This window comes from Lactuca serriola, chromosome 3 (genome assembly GCF_051521515.1).
Source record: "Lactuca serriola cultivar US96UC23 chromosome 3, Lser_US96UC23_V15, whole genome shotgun sequence".
Lineage (NCBI taxonomy): Eukaryota > Viridiplantae > Streptophyta > Magnoliopsida > Asterales > Asteraceae > Lactuca > Lactuca serriola.
This window is the reverse complement of record NC_136410.1, coordinates 245,551,140-245,567,896: the sequence shown is the minus strand read 5'-3', so window position 1 is coordinate 245,567,896 and position 16,757 is coordinate 245,551,140. Positions and strand designations below refer to the sequence as shown.

The 16,757-nt window shown below is 33.8% G+C and overlaps 1 pseudogene; it reads right to left on the bottom strand.

Moving 5' to 3' along the window:
* Positions 1 to 10,676: 10,676 nt before the first annotated feature.
* LOC145096144 (putative 1-phosphatidylinositol-3-phosphate 5-kinase FAB1D) lies at positions 10,677 to 15,858 on the bottom strand (annotated as a pseudogene).
* Positions 15,859 to 16,757: the final 899 nt, after the last annotated feature.

Sequence of the window (16,757 nt, the reverse complement as noted above, 5' to 3'; positions counted from 1 at the left end):
CGTAGCTTTCCAAAGCCGCTGTCAACTCTGATCTTATCAGATACGCGTGTCCTTAAGATAAGGTATCATATATTCCTCCATTCTAGATATCGTATAGACTGAGACATGGATCTAAATCATTCTCTCTGTCTATGTGTTGTTTCCCGAATTCAGATTTATGATGACTGACAATAGACTGCAATTGAACACATCAATTTAGTCCCGGGTTGGCCAAGCACTTAGGTGCCATCAATAAATCATCGAGGGGCCCACAGATATCGCTTTCACCCTACTTTGGATAAAAGTAACGGATAAACTTTGATTCAATGCTTGCTTGCACTCACTTACCGAATTACACACAACAATATGTTTTATAACACCAAGTTACTGGTGCGTTTACCTATTATCAATGTGTAACCGATTCGCAAGATACAACTCACACATCTCGGTTTCAAGAATATAAGATATTATCATATCACCAATCACTCGTGATAAAATCCATGAAGTGATCCAAGTGAGCGTGGGTTTAATCCAATGCTCAAATCATATTCATAAGCAATCATGAACTTTGCAGCAAACATTTGCTTATGTCTAATAAACTTTAGACAATCCACACACCAATTCATGACAGTCTTCATTCATACCTACTTCCAACATATGAACGACTGTGGCCCGTTCGAATAATTTGATTGTTCTTAAACCAATTAAATTATTCAGGAAGTCAAAACATGCAAAGTAAAACACAAGAATAATACTAATCCCATATGGCCTCAAACCTTTGAGTATAAATAAAACATCTTTTATTTATCACCATATCGATTACTCATTATTTGTTGTTTCGGGTAATCAACTTCTTACTTGAATTATTACTACACTTGTCCCATGCTCTTAGCATGCATACAATGCTTACCTATGGTTCTTACTTTGTGAAATAGATCAAATGAACACATTTCCAATCATACTCATTTCACAACTCCTAATCCTTTCCACAAGTGAAAGAATATCAAATTCTTGCCGCTTATAGAATATGCTAGATTCTAACATTTTATGCAATGATCCTTTCATAATGTCATAGCACAAAAAGTCACAATGACTATTGCCAATGAAATTACAAAGTCCTCTATTTGTGATTGTTACAATACAATTTCATAGACATGATGTCTCTCACTCAAGGTACATTCCTTTGAACATCCTTTTGCATAAAATTTCTAATCCAGACATATACTCTCAATATCCAACTCCCAATATGGAAACCTTTCCATACTCACCATATGACAACTCATTCTCAATAGAATCTTATCTATTCATAATAATGTTGATATGGTCCATCCAATACTATACTTCCAACTATTCACAAGCGACCAATCCTCGGCACGGCGAACTTTGGATTGTCCTTTGATAGTTGTTTAATTATCTTAGTCAAAAACCGATTCTTGTCCTTTTCCCTCTAAATGTGCTAGACATTTGGAAAATTTTAGAATGGTCAAATATTATAGCATTTTCAATCGATATGGGACACGATGTATAATGTCTTACATAAAGATTTGATACTTTATCAATCTTCTGCCATAATATTTTATGTGCTACGTTCTCACAATTCGAACTATGAAGAGGAATGCCGTAATCATAATCGAAATTTTAAGAACACACTATGTATCCTTGACTAAGTTTATTAACATTCCACAACCTAAGCCTTTAGATTTGAAATGAAGCATAATATTCTCTCCCTTAATTATAGCAAAACAACTATTCAACACTTACAACTTTGCAAAGTATGACTCTTGTTTTCTATAATTAATATTGCTAACTTGCAATACTTGCCTTAATAATCATACAAGCATAACATTTATGCTCCCACTATCACGATGATTATTATAAACATAACACTTATGCTCCCACTAGCTTTGACATGTTTTCAGAAACGGCTTGACTTTCAGAAAAATAATACCTATTGAATTTCTTTAAGTTCATATTTCTAATACCCAATGCTTTGATAATCCTTTATCTAAGCTTATACGCCTTTCCCTTAGATAGCTCATATGTGTGTCTAAACAATTCAGACTAATTTCCAAATCTCACAATTTGAATCATGGAAAGGGATACCGTAACCATAATCGAGTTCGCGAATCCAATTATCACAATCACTATCTTCTTAAAATCTCTCTTAGTGAAAGCATTTGCTCACAATCATTTTCATGAAGGAGGGAATCTTATGACACTTAGATTTTAATGTTGTATGTGTTCCTATCCATGCGAATTTGTCAAAACCAAAGTTTGCGACAAATCCAAACTCATATGGACCGAACTTTTTCAATCTTGATTTCTTGCCTTATGGTAACACAGCTGCCCACCATGTCTTCCAAGTAGTTAAGCAGCTCACCCTTTCCTATCAATGTACTTTTCATTGATCAAGGTCCTTGCCTTTTATGCATTCAAATGAGAACTCATAGGGCTCATATGCATAATTAACTTAATTGGAACAGCACAGAAACAATATAGTGTCAACACGTTAGGTTGTAAACCTCAACTCGTGTGCTAGTGATGATCGATAAGGTTTATTCTTGGTTAGTTCTTAAACTTTTCAAGACCATTAAGACTCCCACTGACTCCTTGACATATAAGATTCTTTCGTCAATAAACATTTCTTGACAAAGAAATATTCAAGAGTTAGTGTAGCTTTTATCAAGACAAAACATTTCATAAAATTGGTCCTAGTTGGTCTTTGTCTAATCCAAGACATCACAACTTTCCAATTTCAAATGTGCGAGAATAAGAAAACCTTTTTCCATATTCTACATTTAATGAATGTTATAAACCTTCTTAAGACTTGTCACTCAATGTCACAATCTTAACTCTAAGATTTGTTTTGGAACGAAGTATGATTGACTTCTTGATTTAACCATTTCTTCAATTCTCGATTCCTCTTCTCAGACATACAATTGTACTAAGATTTACTTAGAGGATCAATTGATATATGGTTCTTAATCATTAAGACATATCATAAAGCATAAAGGTACTCTCCCTTCTTCTTAGAATAGAGAAACTTTTATCTTTCTGCCTACTTGATTCTTCTTATTCGTTTTGCTATTGATTTAAACTCTTTCAATCAATTCGAATTACACTTAATCTTATAAGTATAATTGTATTTATTAAACCTTTAGTAAATCATGACGAATATCTTTGTTACTCTGTGGTGGGCTTAATCAACACACAACTTTGTGTACTCGATCTCTTAGTCCTTCACTTGACACTTTGTCAATGAATTAGTCTAATTTCCAAATATGAAATTTCTCATTCATCGTGCAACCAAGTTGCATGATTCCAAGTTTCTGTCCAATTGAAACTTGGGTGATGAGAAACTCTCCATATTTGGTAAATTCTCGACATTTCCACAAATAACATAATTAAGAATCACATCCACTCGTTGTAGAAATATACGAACATCAATTTTTCATAACGATTTCATTGCAAGGAAATAAATAAATAAACAAATATGTCAAACAAAATTTTATTTTATTCATAAAAGCAGCGGAAAACATTTGTCCTTACAATGCAAAATCAACTTGAAAAACTATGTAGTCAAATATTCCTAACAATTCTATCATAACTTTCTAAGCTCAAAATCTAATCTTCAAGTCCATGCAATCGAGATCCATTTCTTTGTGATTAGACTCATCTTGCTTTTCCATCAAGCTTCCTCTCTTTTCACTGATCCTGCAAAACATTCAAATGTAATCTCATCACATTATGTATTAAGAATCAACGAATAGGAACTTAATGGAGTTAGATAGTGGATTTTACCTGAAGCACAACCATACTCTTTGACTCTCCCATCTTCTGGACTCTTCAGGCTCTTAGGGCAGACTTGTATCCAACGCCCTTTTTCTTGGCAGCAAACGCAGGTCGGTTCTCCTAGAACGTCCTCAGAAGCATGGTTGGTTGACTTTCCCAACAAATACGCTCCATTGCTTTGCCAAATCATTTCTGATTCAACAGGAATGAGCATGTAAGTTAGGTCAATGAGGTTATCGTCATGATCCATCATATAATACTTTCTTTTGAACTTATTATATGATTCAGGAAGTGACTGCAAAACCTAGTTCACAGCCAACTTATCAGGGAATGACGCACCCAACATTATCAACCTATCGATGTGTGATTTCATTCCTAGAACGTGGGCACACATGGGTTTACCATCTTCATGTTTCATTTCCAATAGGGCTTTAGTGACATTGAATCTTTCAATTCTTCAATCTTGTGGGTTAGGGAGAATGATTGGAGGAGGTGGAGGAAGTGAAGCATGATTTCTTGTTCCTCGATCGAATCATGGAATATCATCTTCATGTGTAAAGCTTGTTCCACGGGATTTGGGAAGACCATAGTTGTCGTACTTTGACATCTACAAAACGGGAGAAAATAAATTCAAGTTAGTTGATTGATTGAGTCCTTAACAAATCACCCAAATGAGATATTAAGGCTAGGACCCAACACAATATTCCACAACTCGGGAGAGGGATGCCATAACCCAAATTGCAGAACATTTGAAGGTAAGTGAATGACGATTCACTAATTTTCCACCATGAAAAACGAAAAACCGATTAAGTTTTAAATGATTTGAAAACTCCTAGATTCTTTGAGATTCATTGAACTTTTCAATGGCATGTTTAAATCTCGATATGCCCCTCTAGTTTGTGACTGGGATGCCGAGGATCACAAAGCGGGTGTGAATAACCATGCAAACTTACATGATGCCCCCACATGTTACAGTCACCTATTCGATGTGCCGGTAAACCACACACGCTCCACCGAACTATGACAAACATTGAGTCACCCTTTGCTACCTTTGCTTAGAACCATTTAGTGTGCCGGTTAACCACACACGCTCCACTAACGTCTTTGCAAGGGTACAAAGTGTAATTTCATGGAATTGCATCAATTCACTTTTGCCTAAAGTAACTAAGATTGGGAATTTGTAAAACATTTAGTTACTTTTGTACTTCATTATACTTATAATGGAAGGTTCTGTCCTATCCTACCCATTCGGCTAACGACCCTCCACTAGTCAAGAGTGCGGTGGTTAAGAGTGGATACCCATTCAATCGTCATTTTATAGGTAATTTCCTTAAACACCCCTTATAGACTAGCTTCGTGAATGAGGCCTACTAACGGTAAGATTGACTTTTACTCATATATATATATATATATATATATATATATATATATATATATATATATATATATATATATATATAATGTTAGACTTTTAATGTTATATATAGTATTGGGTGTATTTTATACTTTTTAAAATACTAGGTGGTCAAACTTAATAATTATACTTTTAATTCAATTAAATTGCAAACCAAAACTTTATGGATTTATTAAACCTCTTTTAATTATACACCTTAATTAATAGATAAAACCATAAGGGTGTGATATGAACTTTTCAAAACATTACTAGGGTTTTAGAATTTAACATTCCCAAATTAAACCTTTAATCAACTTTTAAATTCCAAAACTTGAGGGAAAGTTTTGAAACATTTCAAAACATTAGGGTTTCAACTATTTAAATTTTAAAACAAAACTTTTGAATTCAAATTTAAACTATAAAACCTAAAAGGGGAAAATTGAAACTTTTCATAACACAAGGATCAAATAACAAATAATATAAATTAAACAATTAATTTTATCATTATCTATATTTGACCTAATTTCAATTTCTTGCAAAATAAGTTACCCAATTAATACAAATAATCCAACTTTAATCATATAAGGAAGTTATTATCTAATCAATTGGTAATTATCTTTTGTTTAATCAAGGATATACTCATAAATATGTTTAAAATCGGATTTTAATGACCTACAACAAATAAGGCAAGTATCCATGAGTAAAACAGCAAGAAATCTCGAAATCCCCTCTTTCTGACGCTTGAACTCGCTGAGTCCACAATGGGACTCGCCGAGTTCTTCAGGCAGATGGGCCAAAAAACGATTTTGCAGCTTGAACAAACATACAAGGCATCAATACAATAGAAACCAATCAAAGCTCTGATACCACTGATGGGTTTTAGCTATAAGAACATCCTGTGTGCTCATGCAAACCCTAATGCTTGGATCTAAGTTTCTCTATTGTACATGCAATTTATCCAAGACTATAAACCCTAGATCTAGTATATAATAATTAATATAACATATGAATTTGGGTTTAGATCATACCTTGATTGTTATGTAGCAATAACAATCTCAAATCCTCCTTGTAATGACTTTAGAAAGCTTAGAGTCACAAATGTCACTCCTCTAATGGTTCACAAACACCAAGAGCAAGAGGATGAAGAAGAGAAGAGAAGGAGGCTGTCCAAAACGTGTGGAAACCCTAATTAACAAGTTCACCACGTTTTTGAGCCTTAAGGGTGCTTTAAATAGAGAGGCTATTAGGGTTATCTAACAAGGAAACCCTAATTTGGATGCTTAGGCCCTAAGCAACCCATGGACTCCTTCCTTAATAAGCCTTGGACGATTTCTAATGGGTTTCCCATAGAATTTGTCCAACCTTATTTTATAAGGTAATCCATAGCCCAATTGTAATTATCTTATAATTACAATTCCAGTCCCTTAAGTTTAATTAATCTCTTTTAGTCACAAAACTAATTACCAATTAATTCTTGACTAATATTAATTAAACAATATGATTTCTCCTTTAATATATTATTCCCATAATCTATTAATAAATCATATTTAATCCTTTCTCTCCATAATTCATCCTATCAAGTTGCTTTGATGAAGGCAACCCAAAAGGACCATGCACCATCGGGTCAAGTACATACCAAAATAGTTATGAACTTAGACACTAATCCAACAGTTATATCATAACAACTAGTGATTATACATCTTTTAATCCATCAAATTTCGTGTTTTGATTAGATTTCCAAAACACCAAGAACATACACTAGTGTTCTTGGACCTTAAACACCCAATCGAGCTTCGATCTTGTAAGTGAACTTGCTATAGCTTCTTGTATGCTTAGTATAACCCTTATAACACTTGAAAATCATCAAATAACACAAGAACAAAGGATTTTACGGCCAAGGATGTTCTTGGGCCGTAAACCCCTTTTTAAGTGGTAAAATGGACATTAGTCCCTTCCTAAGCCTTAGATGCCAACCTTGAACCTTCCTAGAAGTGTTTAAGACCTTAAAAAACAATCAAAACATGTCCCTAAGAGAGTTTACAACCGTGAACACATATGAATATGGTCATTTGGTCGTAAACTCCACAAGGTGGTCTTATTATGCCCCTAATGATTTTCTAAGTCTTGGACTTGATCATTTGATGCCCAATCATGACTTGTAAGACCTAAAAACACAATTTGGCACTTAGTAACATGATTTTACGACCCTAAACTCATGGGGAAAATGTCATGGGCCGCAAACTCCATAAAGGGGTGGTTCATGGGCCATAAACTCCAATGCCATGTCATACAACCCTTAGGTGCAACCCTTTCGTACCTGTAGCACTTGAACCAAAGTGTTTCTATGATCTAGGGTGTATTAAATTAATTAATTAGTTATTAGTTAACTAATTAGATACATATATGTTTGATTATATGTTAACTAGGCTCATAGTGTGTGTCTAAGTCACCACTTGACACCAAGCACTTGCCCGACACTTCCCTCCAATCCACTCACTACAGGTGAGTTCATACCCCCTAATTAACATTTTCAATGTTTATAAATGGTTTTATGGGGGGGGGGGGGGAATACAAGTAAAGTTACAATAGTTATTATCTCAATCACATGTAATTAATAACTATCAGCAAGTGAATCTCTTACTTTCAAACTGTCTTAAAAACTCTTTTACATATCAAATGCTTTTACGAAACTTCTTTTATACTTTTATATTGTCAATTTCATTCCTAGATATGTATAGTTATATAAGTAATGTTTGAAGGACTTAGGAAGGCTAACCCGCCTTATTTCCTTTTCCCCGTTGGGATGTGGTCTGGTAGGATATCGGGTATCCGTCCGAAGGTCGTTTTAGTATTAGTTATATATCATGTGTACATATATAGTCATACAGGTTCTTCCAGTCAATTCAATACCCTGGGTAGCAGGGGTATACTCCCATGTTCATACATACAAGTTATATTACTAGTAAACTACAATAGGCGTAGTTTAGGGTTTTACTAATACTAATACTAGAACAATGAATCATACAAAGAGTCAGTTCATACATGAGTCCTAACTTATAGTGATGAGAAACAAACATAATACATAGTGATGAGAAACAAACATAATACATAGTGATGACAGATAAACATAATACATAGTGATGAGAAACAAACATAATACATAGTGAGGAGAAACAAACATACATGCTAGACAGAGAAAGAACACACAATACAGCTAGCACATACATTACATATACTTTACATTCAGTTATGTGAGCCATTAAACGGGTCACGGCACTACCTGTCATGACCGTTTTTGTATCCAGAATCTCCTTAATGAGTTTGCGTATAGATCTATACTGGATTGACTATCCTACACCTTGCTGCTCGCTACAGCGGGACTTGCAAATCTACAGGTGCCAAATGTCATTTCTTATGGCGTCTTACATCGTCGTTTTACTATTGAGTCGGTAGCAGGGTACATGTCGATCACATGGTACTTTAAATAACAATTGGTTCAAGTAGTTAGTACAGAAGTAGTTACTTAATACAACACTACAGTACTATAATATTTGTCCCATTACATTCACTTCGTAAACTTTCACAAGATGCACGGTAATGTAAAAACTATATTTTTGGTTAATGATAGTTGGATTTGGGAAAATAGACACTCTTACACGAGGCACACATAGTTACTAAATTCCTTGGTAGAAGGCTACTCTTAGTAGGAAACATAGGGTTTTCTAGGATAGTTCAAACAAATACAAACTTTACAAAACTTATACATTACATCTTACAAACATCTTACAAATGATTTCATACAAACTCAGACACTAATATACTTATGATCTCACCAGCTTTAAAGCTGATACTCTCTTTCAAAATAACTTGTATTCTCAGGTCACCAGTAGACAGGTACCGGTGCCAGGTTTTTGAGAACATGGAGCTTGTTCAAGACTCCTCTTTTATTTTGATGTACTTTTTGGTGTCTATTTAACTTGACAGAACACACTTGTATGAAATTATATTATTAATGCAATGGATGATGTTGTTGCTTGTTTACTACTTTGCATTGTTGTGATATTATACATGACGTCCTCCACCCCCGAACGATTCCGCCGTTTAGGTTTTGGGGTGTGACACTTCTCAATTATTTATATTAAATTTTTATGTGCTAACCTTTTATGATGCAAAATAGGTTCATAAAGAGGCAGGAAAATGGAGAAATAAGATATTTCCTCATTACGAGGATTTATGTATCATTTTTGGAAAGGATAGAGCTCAAGGGAATAAAGCCAAGGATTTTGCCCAAATGGAAGAAGATGCAAACAATGAAGAGCAATCAGAACAAATAGAAGATGTTTTTGAAGAACAAACCACAAAATGAAGAATCTCCAAACACAGGCTCAAAGAAGAGGAAAAGAGTTGATGTTGTTATTAAGGGAATAACTGTTGCAGCTAACGTCCTTGGAGAAAAACTTGAAAAAGCAGCAAATAGCATGAACCAAGCAATACTAGGAGAAACAAAAGTGCCAAAAAAAACTTCAATGGTGATTCCAGAAATTTCAAAAATGCAGTCATTAAGTGCCTTTGATAGGTTCAAAGCAAGTAGGAACATAATGTGTGACTCTGAAACCATGTTAAGTTTTTGGAATTTGGAAGGAGAATATCGGGAGAACTTTGTGAGGCTTATGTTGGAAGAGTGATATGATTATGAACTAGGTATTTAGACATTATTTTATACAGTGTGTGGTTACCTTTTTTTTTTTTTAATATGAGATTGAGAATAATGAATGACATTTGTTGCTTTATATTTATATATTTAATGGTTTTATTTCAATTTTTTTTAATTATATAAAAATTCGTCATGTTTATTAAAAAATATGATAAGCTAGAAAAAAACATTAAAGGGTATTTTTGTCATAATACGTAATTTGTTTTCCAATTCCGTTGGGAAATCAGCAAACCAAACAGAAAACAGATTTCATTCCATGTCAACCAAACACATTTAAGTTTCTAGTACATTCAAATTCAAATTCCTCCAGATTCCAATTCGTTTGACAGATTCCATTCCTTTCAAAAACATTCTGTGAAACAAACGCACCCTTAGTTATGATAATACGCCCAAAATCTCATTTTTTTCCATATGCATATTTACAATTTGTTTTTTTTTTATATAATACTACACCTTAATAATAACAAATAAAAACCATATTTAGTATTTATTTCTCATATAATATATGCATATGGCAATACTCCTAAAGCTTGAGGTATAAACTTTCAGTCAGGTTACACCCACCTCATATCTATAATAACTTTGGTAACATTATTAACAACAAATTTGGTCAACAAATGATATTAGGTCGAAATAAAGTAATGCAAAAAATAGAATTTTGTGTTGGATTGGATATACAAGAAGCTACCACACTAGTCAAATTGTCACTAAATCCCCAAAATTTGCTTCAAAATTGCAATATAAGTAGGGGGAACCATCATGAGATGTTGCCTTTTTTGGCCACATTACAAAGCTAGACTACAAGTTAGATGGACAATGTGAGCACCAATCATCCGGCACACTAAAAAAATGCATCTCTATGAAGTCTATGAACCTCTTCTTATACTCTTTTGGTGAGATTACAGTTGGCTTCTCGTCCTTAGGAACCAAAAACGACTTCACCCAAGTCTCCAATATCTTGTCCCAAGTATACTGCCTCACGTAATCTATTATGCCGCATACAAGCTCCCCTTTTTCCGCATCCACTCCAACTAATAATGAATAATCCATCACATCTATCGACTGTATTTCATAAATAAATCATTTTGACAAACATTACACAAAGCGGGGATAGATAATTAGATATCAAAAAAAAAAAAAAAAAAAAAAAAGACTCACATTGAGGAAATCCGTGTCATTCAAAACAGTCTCTCGTAGGTTTCGTTTTGCTTCCTCGCTAACATATAAAGCAGAAACATTCATGTCCTTGACAAAATTTTGGTCCAAGAGAACATTCCCCTCAACATCATCAGAAGGAACTAAACGCTTATGTAAAGCTCCTTTCAGATCATATTGCTTAATCAGGTTTCGACAATAAGTAATGTTTTCCATTACCATCAAAAAAATGTGATACTTCCGGTGAATTTTTTTTGTCTTTGAGAAGCGTTAAAGCACACGCGATTATGCTCGATAATTCATTTTCATAATCCGATACCATGTAATGGTCCCCGGGACCCACCGGAAAATGAAGACTTGACCTTTCTTTTCCGGTGATTATTGTGTATATACTCATTTCTGCGGTGGTGAAGCTTCTGATCGGATCAAATTCCGGTAAGTAACTTCTCTGGAGATCCTTCATATAACAACTTTCGATTTTCTGAAATGGTGTCCACATCCATCCCGTTTGATCTGTTGATTTTAAAACTTTTATACCAATATCTGAATCAACATCAATTGAGAGTTCTTTCAAAGGTAAACTGTCATGGTCAGATGTTGTGAGTGAATAAAGCCCGGTATCCCAGATGCTTAATTCGAGGAAAAGTTTTCATTGAAGATGATTTAAGAATAGAGGCATGTTCCTAAAAGCACCATCATTAGCAGTTATTAACGCCTACAAATTCAAGATGCTGCATAGTTAGTGAAGTTTGAAATTGAATAATACAAGGGTATATTTGATATGGTTGATAATTAACCAACCTCAAATTGATAACGTTCTTGATTCAGCATCGCCTCAACATAACAAAAGGACCCCGATTCCACAAATTCAGATTTCATTTTCTTCAAGGATTTTTTAACATCCTCAAACACTGAAATTCCTTTCTCACACACCTTCATTAACACAACAAATTTGTTAAAACCTGAACAAAGTTACTTGTAATCTCAACCAAGTAATTATAAGTAATCATACATGGTCAACTTCTTTTCTCATAAATTCATCACCAATTGAATCGCTGAACTCCACCTTCCAATGTGGTAGAGACACAGAGTAACTAGACACCGGAGAGTATCTTAACATTGCAACCATGGAGCCTAATCTGCAAATCACAATAAATTACACGTACTCATCAAAACTATCATGCATACAAACTGGTATAGGTGAGAATATGCATACCCAAAGAAGTGTAAGTAGTCTCTATGAAACAGATGCCCACAGCTAGATGTCATATCAGATGAAGTCTGGTTTGAGAAGCCAAGCTCCAAAAACTTTCCAAATGACAAACGGCAAGCAGCTGTAGAAAGTACTACTCTTTTTGTAAACTTTAGGGGTTTACATTTCCCACAACAACTCCACATCCAAAGTCTCCCTTCATTTTCACCAGCTAAATGTTTCTCTATAGGAAGACGTCTTACTTCAATTGTGAGTTTCATACAGTGATATGTATAGCAGTGGGAATGAGCATCTGATGGTTGGCCACAAGGTTTACATAAAAGCTTCTGTATAGATTCACAGGAAAAAAAAAAAGTAAATTATTGTTTTAGCCTTCTGTTGAAAAAAAGTATTGCTAAAAAAAAGGAGAAATAAATTCGATTTTGGGGAAGCTGATTGAGTATTTCGTCACGCAAAAACTTTCCAATAGGGATATCCGAAGGTTGGTAGAATTTGATAGTAGAAAAATGATTCTTTTCACATATGCTTCCTTTTGTCACATTCCGCTTTGACTTTAAAACCATAACACTTTTAGATTTCAACACTTTGTTCATATCAATATCATCCGTACTTTCAATCTGTTCTTCTGTACGTACTTTTTGTCGCCTGAGAATCATCACTCACTTAGTCACTTCATTATTAGTAGGGTTCACACGATAAAATCGAATGCATGTACAGATCGATACTACGAGCCAAACATCTTATCTCATTCATGATAATATATATAGGGTACAAGATATTAAATAGACTAAGCCACATAAAATACATACAAGATGGCCTTTAGCCCTTTACTAACGTAACACTATACAAATAAATATATACACTAAAACATATAGTATATGGTTATAATACAAAATGATAAATGGACTAGGCCTCATAAAACACATACAAGATGGGCCTTTACTAACTAAGCCAAGGTATTACTATATATACAAATGAATATATACACTAACACAGGCTTACAAAACAAATAGGTGATAAAATACACACAACAATGCAACATGGGCATTCACTAATGTAATACACTAACAAGATAGTGAGTGGACTAAGTTAACGTAACACCTTACAAATAAATATATACACTAACACGAATTACAACTATTTTATTAACGAAACTTTGAGAGATGAGAGAGAAAACAGGGGTGTATATGTATGGCTCGATTATTGAATCATAAAGGATGATTTTTAATTGATGGAATGATATCTATATATGGTGGGGATTTTGGTTGGAAATATATAGGTGAAATGGTGGAAAATATTACCCTTTGATGTAGAAGAAATGAATCTTCAAGGATTAGATGATATGCATGTTGAAGGTCATCACTAGCCCGATAGAATCATGTTATTGTCTAGAAGAAGTTTGTATGTTCTAGAATGATATGGAAGATTCTAGAGCATTATGGAATACTATGGAGAAGTCTAGAAGATGCCAGAAGATTCTAGAATACTCTAGAACGAGATGGAAGACTCTGGAAGGCTATGGAACATTCTAGAACATTATGGAAGGCACAAGAATGTCTATACTTATCTAGGACATTATAGAACATTCTAGAAACATATAAAAGCTTGTAATTGATATAGAATATGGTAGATAGTTCTAATAGTCATGAATGTATGTAGATCTAGAAACTTCCTAGGTGGAAACACTTATAAATAGGTGTGAAGCTCATTTGCTCCAAATCAATCCAACATCTAAGTATCCAAGAAAAGTGTAGTAGTCTCTCAAAGTGTAAAATCTTCTTAAGTATCTTAATAAAAGTCTTGTTGTTTCCCACACTAAGAGTCGTGCTCAACAATGCAAACTGAACAACATTTTTTATTTTTTTGAGTTCATCACTCTGAGATCCTTTCAGCAAAATCTGCAAGTTCATCCACAAAACATCAGATAAAATTAAAAACTTCTAATTGAGAGAATTGCCATTTTCATCCCTGATTGTTTTTAATTTGATACCATAAAGTTTTCTCTTGCAATTTTGGTTATTATTTAATGTTTTTGTTACCTTTTTGTCCCTATCTCATATAAAATGACGACCAAAAATGTAAAACCCAGCTACACTCAGGGGCCAATGGGAAAAGAGACAAAAAAATGTTGCAAGAACCTTAAATAATTTAAGGACAAAAGTGCAAAAAAGAGTTTTTGATGACCAAACGTATAATTTACTCCTTTTAAACTTTTAAATAGTAAGCTACAAACATGGTCCCTGTGCTTTCTTGTATTTACCGTGTTCATTCCATAATGAATAGTTATTTTATTTTTAGTCCATATTTTAAGGTTTTTCTATTATGAAATTTCGTCACTAGTACTTTCTGGTCCTTATTTCAAAGGTCCAGGGGCTAAGATCAATATAGACCCTTAAAATAAGAATCAAAACTAAAGCAGACAACTAAACACGGTAAATAAAAAAAAAATTAAAAAAAATAAATAAATAAATAAATAAATAAAAAACACGGGGGCCACTTTTGTAACTTTCGATTTCATTTTAGTATTCACTGTGAACTTATAGAAAATAAATAATAGTATAAGGAAAGATAATGAAAATTACCGTGCAACCCAACCCTTTAAGAAACATTAACGTCTTTGGCTTTTCTCCACCTTCAGAATCAGAAACACCATGCTCTTCTAAATGAAACGAATCACATTTTCCCAAATTTTCAACACTGAATTTGATCACCATATGACAAAATGGATGACCCCGTACATCTAGCAATTCTCTCTAATCGGCTAATGTTCACATCATAAACTAAATGCCATCTTTTTTTCAAAAATGTATATCTGAAAATCACGTGAAACTTTTTTTTTCTACTATCATCACATCTGGATTGCATTTCTCTATCATCCGAATAAACAAATTGAATCTGTTCCTTTCATCATCAACTTCCTTAACAGATAGCAACCCTTCAAAGTCATTTATAGCACCCTTGATCAATAGTAGTTTTGGGCTTTCAAATCTTGTTGCCTTTTCTCTAATCTCGCTATCAAGTCTTGTTGGCATTTTTTTTAAAACACTTGCTTTGAATACCAACCCATCAAACACTTCACTGAAAAAACACAATTAGCATCGTCAAAACAAGCAAACAAAAATAGTACGAGTATATACAACAAATAAAGGGAATGAAAAGTCAACCTTTGACTTGGAGAGCCAATAGCAAGACATTTGACCTTCACGTAACAATCAGGATCCATGACTTCCCCTTTCGGAAAATTAGAAACTTTCCTTAATAAAGATGTAATTAGATCCACCCAATTATAACCATATTTTTCCGTTGATGTAACAATATTTTTCAGAAGAGTCTTTAACTTTTCACTTATAACCTCATGATCAACATCATCCTCTTCGTCACCCACTTCAGGGGGAAGCCAAATGTCGGGATCATTGATACAAGGATACTCTGTTTCGATACGCTCTGTTTTCACACAACAAACAAGAAAAAGTTAATAGATTTAAATGCATGTTAATGAAATGTACTAAAAAAAGATCATGAAGAAGAAAACCCTTTTCTATACGTACCAAAAGTTTCTCCACGTTCTAAATCTCCTTTGATGTTATTGAATTCCACAAGTTGATTCTCCATTATTGTATTCTTCAAAACTTCACAAATTGGGGTTTTGCAAAGTAGATATCAGCTAATTAACATTCTGCACAACATGAAATTTGATAGTTAAATATTTCAGGTGGCAATTTACGAACGCAAAAGCACAATGACAGGTTAGCTACAAGTCAAGAACAAGAACCGAGTCCTACCCTAATTGGATAAACCAGAAATCAAGAAACAAAGAAGCTTGAAGCTTATTTAACGAGAACTGGGGAATGGTAATGATATACTTCCCGGTAAAGAATCCAAATATAAAAATGCAATCGTTATGTAGTATATTAACTGAAACAAAAACCCTATTCTTGTCAACTTAGATCAAGAAGAAAGGTGATAGTTAAATATTACAGAAATTTGATAGTTAAATATTACAGAAGTTATTGGCAAATTTACGAACGCAAAATCACAATGACAGGTTAACAATAAGTCAAGAACAAGAACTGAGTCGTACACTAGTTTGATGAACTAAAAATCAAGAAACAAAGGCTTGAAACTTATTCAACAAAAACCGGAGAATGTGATACTTACCAATGTAGAGTCCTTCTTGTTTATGAAAATGCAACGTTTATGATTAAATCTCAGCCAGCCAAGTAGTATATTAACTGAAAGAAAACCCTACTATGAGCTTAAGGAAGAAAGGTGATGAAGGAAGAATAAGAGAGCGGACATGTAGAGCATGAAAGGTAATTCCGGGGAGTTTAAACTTTAATGTGGGTAAAAAAAAAGAGTGAATGACTTTCAGTTTTCTCGATTATAAGTCCTTCTTGTCTTCTTTTTTGCTTAACAAGTCCTTATAGTTAATGGTTTTGTGTATACCAGGTCCTTATGACTTGATGAACTAAATAAGTCATTATTGTTTTTCTATTTACACATATTAAGTC